General features: G+C 41.1%; 1 long non-coding RNA gene across 2 annotated transcripts; it reads left to right on the top strand.

Moving 5' to 3' along the window:
• Window positions 1-524: 524 nt before the first annotated feature.
• On the top strand, window positions 525-8,712 carry LOC123378053. Of its 2 annotated transcripts, none has more exons than XR_006582438.1 (3): window positions 525-656; window positions 3,014-3,399; window positions 8,362-8,712. It is a non-coding gene; the product is annotated as an uncharacterized LOC123378053 (long non-coding RNA). The 2 variants fall into 2 exon arrangements; XR_006582437.1 differs by lacking the exon at window positions 525-656 and adding an exon at window positions 903-1,197.
• Window positions 8,713-11,178: the final 2,466 nt, after the last annotated feature.

The following is an 11,178-nucleotide window of genomic DNA, read 5'->3' as shown; positions in this document are numbered from 1 at the left end:
ATTGTCTAGATCATATTTCACTCGCATCACAGCTTTCTTCATGTATGCTGAAAAAAATATTGTCAAAATGGTAACTGGTTGCTTTGTGTATATCTATATCCAGGTCCATGCATAATACACACTTAGCTTCAAACATCCAATACACATTTATCTCCGGGTTAGTGCCATTTTTGGAATATCAAATTTCAGAGCCCCTTTCTAACGTTCTAGTGTCTGAAATGGGACAGAACAGGCACTTAAATTGCATTTATAAAGAGACTTACTTAAAATGCTATAAAGGACTCTGGGTCAGGTATTGAGAGAGTTTCTGCTTAGCTTAGCACTCACCTGAGACACTTAAAACCTAAATTTTTAGTCCCAGCCAAACCTCCCTCTCATATGTATTAAATGTATGCCTCATCATCCCAGAGGCAATTGCTTGTCAGTGCGGGGTCTTTGCTGGCTTTGTATAAACCCCACACTGACAGGGACCAGGCTAAGGTAGCCCTGTCCTGTGGCCTGACAGTCATACATGGTAGGGAGGAGAGCTTTAAAAGGAGAATGTTGCAGTCTGCAAGGATGAAGCTCTGAGAAGGGAATGGTTCCTGAAAGAAGCAGGAGGAACTCCCCAGGCCAGAGAATTCTCAGTTCTGTGAGGAGTCCAGCAAACCCGAGGGGTAAGTCTGGTAGGGAGAGACTGGCTTGGCTAGCTGGCTGTAAGGACTCCACTAATGCTGATCCCAGGCACCTCTGAAGTAAGGGTGTTCACCTGGGGAGGGGCATGTTTTGTGTTAAGTTTGAACTCCCACCTGTAAACAAAGTAAGTAGGCCTGCAAGGTTGGGGCCCACTGCAAAGATCAAGGGCAGTTATATTTAAAATGCTGCAGTGGCGTTGCTATAGCACGTAAGTGAAGACACTCTGATGGGAGAGCTTCTCCCATTGGCATAGCTGTCTATGTAGGGGGTTGGGCTGTTATGATTAAGTTGCTCAGGAGTGTGGGTTTTTCACACTCTGTGTGACAGTTATACTGATATAGGTCTGTATTGTAGACCTGGCTGAAGAGGCTGGGGCCTGAACTGGGGTGACCTGATGGTGCTATCTGGGTGTGGCAAGGGGCCTAAGCCAGCTAGGGAGGCACCTCAGAGAGCCTCTTTTTACGCCCACGTTGAAAGCACTGCATTTGATAATGATCGTAAGGACTGATTAAATTGCCTGAGGTAAGACTGCTTGGTTCTAACAGCTCAGCTAGTCAGAGTGGCTCCATGTGGCAGCAGCAGTGAAGCAGGCAAATTTGCTGCTGTTCTTCTATTCTGAAGACTTATGTAGAAATCTTCTTTAGATCCAATTTTGATTCTTGAGATTAATGTGCTTTTGAGTTTCTAGCTCTTCAATAATGTAGCTGTAGAAATACACTTACAGTAACAATTTCTAGATATTTTCCCATCTTGCAATATTTAAATATTCCTTAAGTAAGGCATTTGTATTACTGCAAAATGACTGACCTAGAACTCAACCTAGAGTTTGCTCTAAACTTTCTAGATGAAAGGTCATTAACACGAATTTCTTCTTGGCAGCTTTTTCAAATGCATTTGATTTTAAGTCTTTTTTTTCAAAATGCTTCTTTTGTGCATTATCCTCCAATGTGACTGCCTTAGCTGGTCAGAACAGAAAAGTGCTATCTGATTATCTCACCACAAATTGTTTTTTAAAGCTGATAAATGGACAACCATAGATATTGGTTGCCTACTATTTCATAACCCACTTTCATTACTATAATATCAGTATTACCATGCTGGACAGCTATGATGAAGCAAAGCATTGTTATTTAAAGCGAACAATTGCAGAATGCAGAATTGTTTGGAGTTTTGGAATAGTGTCATTTTGAGTATTATTGTCTATTAGTAACAATGACAGTGCAATTCAAGCGGTTAATGAAGAAATGAACATAAGCCTGACTCTGAATTCTAGCCTTTGGGCCATTTTCATAAAAAAAAAAAAAAAAACCCTACACATGCTGTATGCAGGATACTTGAGTGCTTTACTTCAGAAACAGTGCAGATCTACACATGACATTCCTAACAGATATTTAAAAACAAACAAACAAACAGAAAGATTGTGACAGGAATGTTTCTCACAGACTTATTGGTTGCATAACTCAGAAAGAGCTTTGTCTGATATTCGTATCTCTTTAAAATACACTACAAGAAAACATTCACCATGTAGAGGATTATTCATGCTATACCAATTTCACTCTAATGCATCCATACTCATCTGCTCCTTCATATTTAAAAAAAAAAGCATCAAGTATACAACCCTCTCCCGCCCATTCTTCCCCCCTCCCTGCTTCCTCCCTCCCCTGTATCGGCTATAGGAGACAGGGCAAGAGAGACTTTACTTTGCTCTCTGCACTGGTTGTGATCAGTTTTGACACAGGTGTCATTTATGTCTCTGGAGGGAAGATGCCAAGTGCACAGCTCTTACAAAACTCTATTCATGTTAGTTCACGGACCCTCTGAGGATACTACATCCCATTTGTTGCCATAACAGGGAAAATTTCTGCTGTAATGGTTGGTCACAAGTAGGTTGGGGGTACAATGGAAGAAATGAAAATCCAGGAAAGAGAGGTTGCAGACAAGGGCTGGGTGAAGTAAGCAAGAGATAATATTTGGTTTCTTAGGAACTGGACAGATCAATGCTTAGCTAAAAGGAAAAGGGATTAAAAAAAATGCCATGGTAACTTTGTCAGATGCCAACTCATCTCTCATAGCTAATCCCTTTGCCCCTTCTTCCAGAGGCAACTCCAAGCTTCCCATGCTACCCTTTACACCTGGACCATGCTCCTATATCCTGTATTGGTCTTTGTGTGAAGCAGGAGAAGCACATTTTAATAATGAATTTGAAAATAAAAAAAATTGACAGCATACGTGTTATGTGACAATATAAAGGATCACAGAGTCTCTTTCTAACGTTCTACCTTCATTAGAATAATGGAACAGTTGTCTGCAAAGTCCATCTCTCTCTTTTTCATTACAGAATTTTTGCTTAGGAGCTTCCCCAACCCTATTCTGCCTGGCTTCCTGCTTCAGATTTAAAGCAGGAATAGCAATATTCTCAGAAGAACCAACAAAATGCAAATAGAACACTGAAAACACCTCATGATCTCACACTAAGGCAACCTATCATGCGCTTGGCTTAACACGCACCCCCGCTTCGAGGTGAGTCGGGGCCTTGGACTCATCCAGACTCCAATCATCAGCATCCAGTGGCCAAAAGACACAGGTCCAGATGTGGGAGATTTAGCCCTCTGTCTGAGTCCCACAGCGGTCTACCCTTTCTAGAGTTATTGTAATTGAAAATATGAACAACCACCAGCAGCCCATTGTGGACCTTCCAGGGACCCTCTGCAGGCCCCATCACAGGTAAGCACCTACTGGAGAGTTACTGGTAACTCTGCCCCCCTTTCTCTCAAGGTATTCAGACAGGCAATGGCCACAGCCCCTATTGCCAGCTTCTGGACTAGAGAGTGGCTGATGCTTGGAGGTCTTTCCTCCTCACAAGGCTGCTGCCAACGGAGGCAGGCTTTTTTTTTTTTTTTTTTTTTAAAGGCCCTTCTTCCAGTCCTCACATCATTTGCAGGTGTGGTAGGACAGGGGTGCTGGAGCACATAGCAACTCCTTACCTGGTTTCTACACCCCATTACAATCCTTCTCCCCTCATTCTCTCTCCTTTTTCCCTTTGCTTATTTTTATATTATGCCTAATTTTAATTGTTCTCTCCTAGGGTAAGGATCTGTCCTTTCATGTGTGTGTAAAAGACCAGGCACATCTGTGCCACTGTATGAATTACCAATCACCTATCTTAAATTTCTGAAAACCAGGCAGTGGGGGTTAGGGGGAAGAGAGTGTATTGAAAACATTCTACGCACAGTAGGGGTCTGCTCCCTAGGAGGTTTCTCTCCCCTGCCCCAAGGAAGTTCTGCATACAGAGGATTGGGCCCCCATATTATTTTCTGCATAGTGAATGTGGTGGTTTTCCCTGTGCTCATATGTGAATGTAATGCATAAATGCTTGCTCACCACCATATCACCCACCAGATGGCTCATTTCTGCTGTCCTTTGCCTTTTCTGCATTAGATGTATAATTTCTTCACTAAACATGTGATCTGACGATCTACAGAAAAGTAATAAACTATGTTGCCCATGTCAAGATTCTCCTCTCCTCTCTCCCCACCCTCATAAACTTAACTAGAGGTTTCAATCAGAAATCCTGACCTTATTTGATTTAAAAAAAAAAAACAACTATGTAAGACAATAGCAAGATGTTCAGATTTACTGGAGGACAGCTGTAGCGTAGGAAACTTGTAATAACTAAAATAATAAGTATCTTCCCTAAGGCCCTATCATGCAGTTCATTCACTGTTAAATAGCCTTCTACTGTGCTATGGGGATTATCTCCTTCCAGCTCTGATACCCCAGCTGCTGCTCATTCTCACACCCCACAGCCTCTCTATGCAGGGTGCTCTCTCTTCCTAGATTTGCATTCTAGACAGGTCACTGTAGTCCTGCCCTTTCAGGGTAGTCAAGTCCTATTGGACAGATGTCCCAGACAGACTTCTACTCCACTGCCCAGTCTGTGCCACTTCCTCAGTGGCTGGTAGGGGAACCTAGGCTATTCCACTCCTTCAGGTTCCAGTCCAGGGACCCTTTGTCTAGCAACTGTGGCTGATTTCTCCCAGCCCCTGTTGCAATTTCACAGGATTCCTTCCTATATCTTCTAGTCCCACCCTATATCTTCTAGTCTCTGGATATACCAGCCCAAACTCCCTCCTTCCAGGGAGTGACTGCAGACTAGCTAAATCTATAGCCCCAAACACAGCTCTTTTCTCTCAAGAAATTACTGCAGACTATTTCCCTTGTGCTACCAACTTTCTGGCTTTATACCAGCTCTGCCTATTCCTTCTCAGCTGGGCTGCATCTTCAACCAGCCTTTCAAGCACTTGCTGAGCCAAGTTGCAACCTATAAGGTTAATTAAACTAATTTAACCTGCTCTTTCTTGGGTGGGGATGAACATTCCATCACAGGCCCCAATGGGACTTAAGCATGGGACTGGAGCCATTCATGTTTAAGTACCTTGCTAAATCAGGGCATAGGAGACTGCTCCTTTAGGAGGTAGAGAGCAATTTTTATAACCAAGCACAGTTAGAAAGGCCTTCTAATCTTCCTGTTATATTTGTGTAATGAGGAACACACATAATCACAATTTAGTCAGCAGCAATAATGAACTCTTATTATTTTTGGGAGGGAAATATGGATGACTGTCCACCTGCATGGAAGAGGAGCCCCAAGAAGTAATGCCTAGTCAATATTTTTTCTTCCCCCAGACAACAACTTGTGGGTACTAACAGCAGTCCCCCTGGTGGGCATTTACTATTCAAAAACTACAGCGCTCCCTATGCATATGTAACACTCCCAAAGCTCAGAGGTGTGTAGATCCTGGGATCCAGTTCAAGGCCATTATTCAGATAGCCTCATACCACAAATTTTGGATTTCTGATCTCAAGAGATTCAGATCCTGAGTTCCAATTCAAACTCATCTGGAATCACAATGGGCCAAATTCTTCCCACAAGACAAATTCACTTTGAAGTCAATAGAATCTTAATTCACTGACAAACTGAATTCAAAGGAGGGAGGGATTTGGCCTATTACACTTACACTGTATTTTCTAAAACGTTTGCTAATTTTACTTATTATTGACTATTCGTCTCCACCCATGTGCACCTTGGGATGGATACACTGTGTTTGCCTGACAAATGAATTGCAGGGACACAAGACAAGGAGGGAGCAGCGGGGACAATATTGTCACACAGTGCTACCTTACTGTCACCAAAGGAAGACAATAGGGGCAGTGATGTGGTAGCAATAATAAACCAGACAGTCCATGTCTGGTGTAGCCTCCAAGGTGCCACACAGATAGCTCAGACACACAATGCGATAAAATCACTACAACAGCACAGATACCCTTTCAACTTTAAAAAAGGGCTTGTCTACCCAGTGGGGCCATGCACACTATGGGGGTGGGATTTCTAAAGCTCACAAGTGTGTTGCACATTAGTTGGCCCCTGTAGACCTGCTAGTCTGCACTATGTTAATGCACACTAGGGAACCTTTAATATGTACCAGCAGGGTCTACACAGACCAATTCATGGGAGTGCACTTTACGAATCACAACCCCACAGTGTGCAGCTAAGTCCTAAAACTGTAACAATTTTATAATGAAGAGACCTGGAACAAGAGAGTGTCTAATACAGGGGAAAGAGAGGCTTTTCTTAACATTAATTAAAGTTCCAGGTTTGCATTGCAGTTTCTCATTGCTGTCCCATCTCCCACACATTATGGCCCCTGTTCCTACTCTAATCCAGGCCTGCTTTTATTTGTTCTTCAGCACACAACTGATTCTGGGAGTCAGCTGGTAAGAGAGGGTGATACACCACACTCACCATATGATGGTGGTGAAACCAAGGCGGTATATTTAGTGTTGGATGCTGATCAGCTGAAATTTTCCTTTTATGAGAACCCATTTAACAATCTATTCTAGGACAAAGAACTTATGAACACAAATTGCACTGATAACTACCATAAAGTGGAGGCTATAGCCAGAAAGTTACATTTTTATAGAATGTTTGCAGTGCTGATGCCAGGTTATGAGAGAGACAAGGTAGGTGTGGTAATAACTTTTATTGGAAGGGACAAGTTTTTGAGCTTCACAGAGCTCTTCGTCAAGCGTGCCCTTCAACCAAAATTGGTCCAGTAAAAGTATTACTTTGTCTACCTTGTTTCTCTCACTTTTATAGAAAACATTTTTCTCTCTGACTCATTCCTCTTATGTGGTTATCAACTGTACTTCAACTAGAGAAGATATCCCAATTTATCTAGGCAACACAGTCAGGCTTCATACTGTGAATTTGTTGTGTTTGTTTTTTTAATTGCAAACCCATCGTGTATCCCTTTCTCCGACAAAAAATATTATTTTACCAAATAAAACAAATATGTCAACTGGAATAGAATAAATAAAAGGTGCATTTAATTTATTTACACCAGGGGTTCTCAGACTTTTGTACTGGTGACCCCTTTCACACAGCAAGCCTCTGAGTGCGACACCCTTATACATTAAAAACACTTTTTTATATATTGAACATCATTATAAATGCTGGAGGCAAAGCGGGGTTTGGAGTGGAGGCTGACAGCTCGCGACCCCCCATGTAATAACCTCACGACCCCCTGATTTACACAATGTGGCTACTTAGGATCAGTGCTCCTTGGACAGCCTCAGAAAGGCCTACTAAGAAAGAGTTCCCATAAGAGGACAACTCTGCACAGGAGAGACTTAGACACCCATCCCATCAACACTTACTCACATGTTTAATTTCACAGCTGAGTAGGCCCAGGGAAGTTTCTTTTTTCATTCTTTGGACCCCTTTATAAGACCCCTTTAGTTATGGGCTACCTCCCAACACACTCCGCCTGTGCTATGGCCTGCTTTGCACCGCAGTTTTAGAAACACTGTCCTGTGAACTTAAACTTTGTAATAAAGATGTAGCAGGCAGGGGAGCCGAAAGAGTGAGAGACTGAACTTTACTTCCTGGGTTTAATCACCAGACCAGAATCAGGGTAAAAAGGGTTAACTAGAGCTGGGTGGAAATTTGTGACTTTCCATTTAAAAAAAATGAAGACCACAAGTTTTCAGTCAAAAAGTTTTCTACAAAACATTTTCTATGGAAAGCAGACACTTTTTGTGGAAGTTTTCCATCAAAAAGCTATTTCAGTGGAAAGTTTTCAATCAACCTTGTCAGATGATAGAGGTCACTCGTACCCACTGAATTCCAGTAGTTGCTGTTAGACATTTATATTGTATTCCACATCCAAAGGAATCCCAAAGTGCAACACAAACTTTAGTAGCAACAATTGTATATAGGACTTGGTTTTTCCACTATCTAACTATGTGGGGCTCTGCAACAACTATTTCACAATACAAAGCAAGGTCATGGTTTGGGAAGTGAAGAAAACTGCCCTAAATCCATCTGAAACTGTAGCAGAATGTGTAGTTAGGCAGAATGCAGTTATACAAGTTGATATATGGCCAAATCATTAGAAGTAGTACTCACTCTTCCTTCTGAATATTGCCATGAAATATTTCAGGCCAGATTTTCAGAACTGTGTGCATACAGCTGTGTGCACATTTACCATGATTGCATATCCTTTTCTGGCAATGCCTGCACAAAGGAGCAGTTATTAGCAACTAATTACTAAACTATTATTATCTCAATTTTACGTCTAAACAATCATGGTAATTGTGTGTCCAAATATCCATGTGTTTTTGCAGGCACAGAGGTGAAAAATCTACCTTTTATTGGACGCAAGTGGTCAGGAGTCAGAACCAAACTTTTACGTCTCCACTGAAAGTTGGCAACTCCAGCAGCACATTCTCCCTAAACACTATAGCCAGGCACCAGTTCTATTCTGCCTCCGAGAAGAGAGTGCCCTCAGCTGAATTACAAGCAGCATTTACTATAGTGTGCAGGATTTCCCTAGCTGTTGCTCATCCAAGCTCTGGCACAGCTTCCCCTACTTAATTTATGAAAGCTGATGAGATCACAGCTTGAGATTGTATGGCTACAGGCTATAATCCAAGAAGCTCCTGCATTTGTATTTACTATCAGTGTTCCTTTGGTCTAAGGAGGAAGAAAATAAACAGGTGGTGAATGTCCCAACAGCGAGTCTAAGGAACAATTCACTTGTGACAACTCTTCACTTACTCCTGGAAATGGAGTTGTTTTATGTGTTCTATTTCTCTAAGGAGCTTTTCTGCTTCATTTCTTGGACCATTTTAGGGTGTTCAGTGAAGAATGGATAACATCTAGAACTGAATTTTGAAAAGTTTTCCTCTTTCCTGTCGTTTCAGTTACAGTAACAGCTCATTGAAGCATTTTGTTTACTATTTTGTGGTGGGATAACAGTTTTCTCTAGACTCCTTTTGTTGAGAACATTACTTGCCTCTGGCTTCCCCACAGAGGCTAAGGTAGAGAAAATTAGCCTTGCTTTCTACATCAGAGGCAATGGTACTTGACTGCAAGCTGCTGTGGGGTAGACTGCAGGGTCAATATTTCAATGTGTTTAAACATGCAGAAGCTGCAATTGAAAAGTTTGGTAATTATGAAAGGGAGCATGTTTGTTAGTTTGTTCTGTCCCAAAGGAATTCCTTGGTGAAATGGAAAGTGTGGAGCTGTAGTTTCAGTAACAATGTTTGGAATAGATTTTGGTTATTTTTTAAAAGCAAATTTTAGTCCCACAACAGTAACTAAAGTGACTGGGTATAAATGACAGATACAGTATAGCGAGAACTCCAAAGAAATAATATTCTTGATATGCTAAAAGGAATCTTCCCTGAGACATTAGAGTGATGATACTTTGGGCTGTAGCAGATTAAGTCAGAGAAATCTACTTCATTCCCTCCCACCCCCTGCTTCCCCTCCCATGATGCTTCTTTCATGGTCTTAACTTCCTCGCTGTTAAACAGTGGGTGCTGCTGAATGGAGACTGAGGAATGTAAATATGATATTAATTACCTGAGGATGAAATGCATGGATTACTTCTCAAAGCATATATACATACGATATTACATTGTCTAAATATACTGCTAAGATCCACTATATTCAAATAGCCAGTAAAACAACCCTCTCTCAGAAATCCATGCGTACAACACACTTAGCAGATAAACTAGATGAATCCCATTAGCATTCCCAATTGTTACTCATTCCTACAGAAATGCCTCTTAATGGAAGGCATGAGCATAAAGAACACAATCATATCAAGTACAGAGGAAAACGCAATTACAGAAATTATATTAGCCTTAGAGTGCACTCTCTTGTACCATAACCCTTCCTTTTGCAATAAAGTGATCATGGATGCCCTAATCTGCAAGAGAACACAGTAAAGGTCCAGTTCAGTGCTCCTTGTGTAAGACAATTGCTCAAGGACTTCAGTGGAAGATTTTATTATGCAAAGACTTCTGGGGTGAGGGATCTCACCCTACACGAGATGCAGTGTTTTATCACGGGAACCTCTAAAGAATGTTTTTATATAATGTTTGCCACAGTTCCCTTTCTTTCAGCTGGTGAGTACTAATTTCTGGTATATTTTCCCTTTCTTATTTCCAAAGAGAGAGCACATTTTGACATTACACAGCAGTTCCTCCAGTCCCTGATTCATTTCTGTTGCTCTTCTCTGCCTCCAATTTCTCAATATTATGCAGGTAAAATGAATACATAAATTAATACAATATTCTAGGCACAGTCATTTCTGAGCTATATAGAATGGGACTTTGTCTGCCTTGTGAGGTGAGCCCTGTCTGTATGTGACCCAAAATTATATTGACTTTTGCTTGCATTTGCCTCTATATCACATTTCATGCTCCTGTCTGATTTACTGCCTATTCTTACACTTTAGATCTCTTTCAATATTACTACTTCCCAAGCTTCTAATGCCAATTAAGTATGTGTTTTGGATCATTTTCCTCTCAATATACTGACTGGCAGTTTTTGAAAGTGAATCAAATTTTATTTCTACTCAGACTTTTGATACCTCTAAGTCCCTTTGTAATATTTTTCTGCCTGACTGACCTTTGCAATGCCACCTTATACAACTCTTTTCCTCTTTGCTACACTGCATGGTATATTTGGGCTAGGCTTCACTTTATAAGTACTGCTTTTAGTTATGTTTTAACCTACCTCTGTGATGGCTGATCAATGAACACTAAACATTTAATGATCAGTATTGTTAACTGGCATTCTCCTTAGAGTGGATGAAGGAAAACACTAGCTACATTTCTAATCCATAGATTGAAATAGCTGCATGAAACAAGCTATATTGCAATCCTGCAGCCTAAGGCCGCTTGGTGGGGGAGGGGCATTTTGTTCCCCAAACTTATCCTTAGTTTACTGTATAATGTTTGTTTACCTGAGCTGTGTTCAGAGAGGGTGGATTCTCTCTGAGTGGATAACAACTACTGTATTCTTAAAAATACAAAGTTTTCATTGCGCTCTCCTTAACTGTGGGATTTGATTTCTTTGATGTTTCTGTTCAGTAAGATGGTACCTTTAGATAACCAGTAGCATTTTACCTGTCAAATAAATAGTTAACC

Source organism: Mauremys mutica, chromosome 9 (assembly GCF_020497125.1).
Source record: "Mauremys mutica isolate MM-2020 ecotype Southern chromosome 9, ASM2049712v1, whole genome shotgun sequence".
Classification (NCBI taxonomy): Eukaryota; Metazoa; Chordata; order Testudines; family Geoemydidae; genus Mauremys; species Mauremys mutica.
This window is presented reverse-complemented; position numbering and strand designations above follow the sequence as displayed.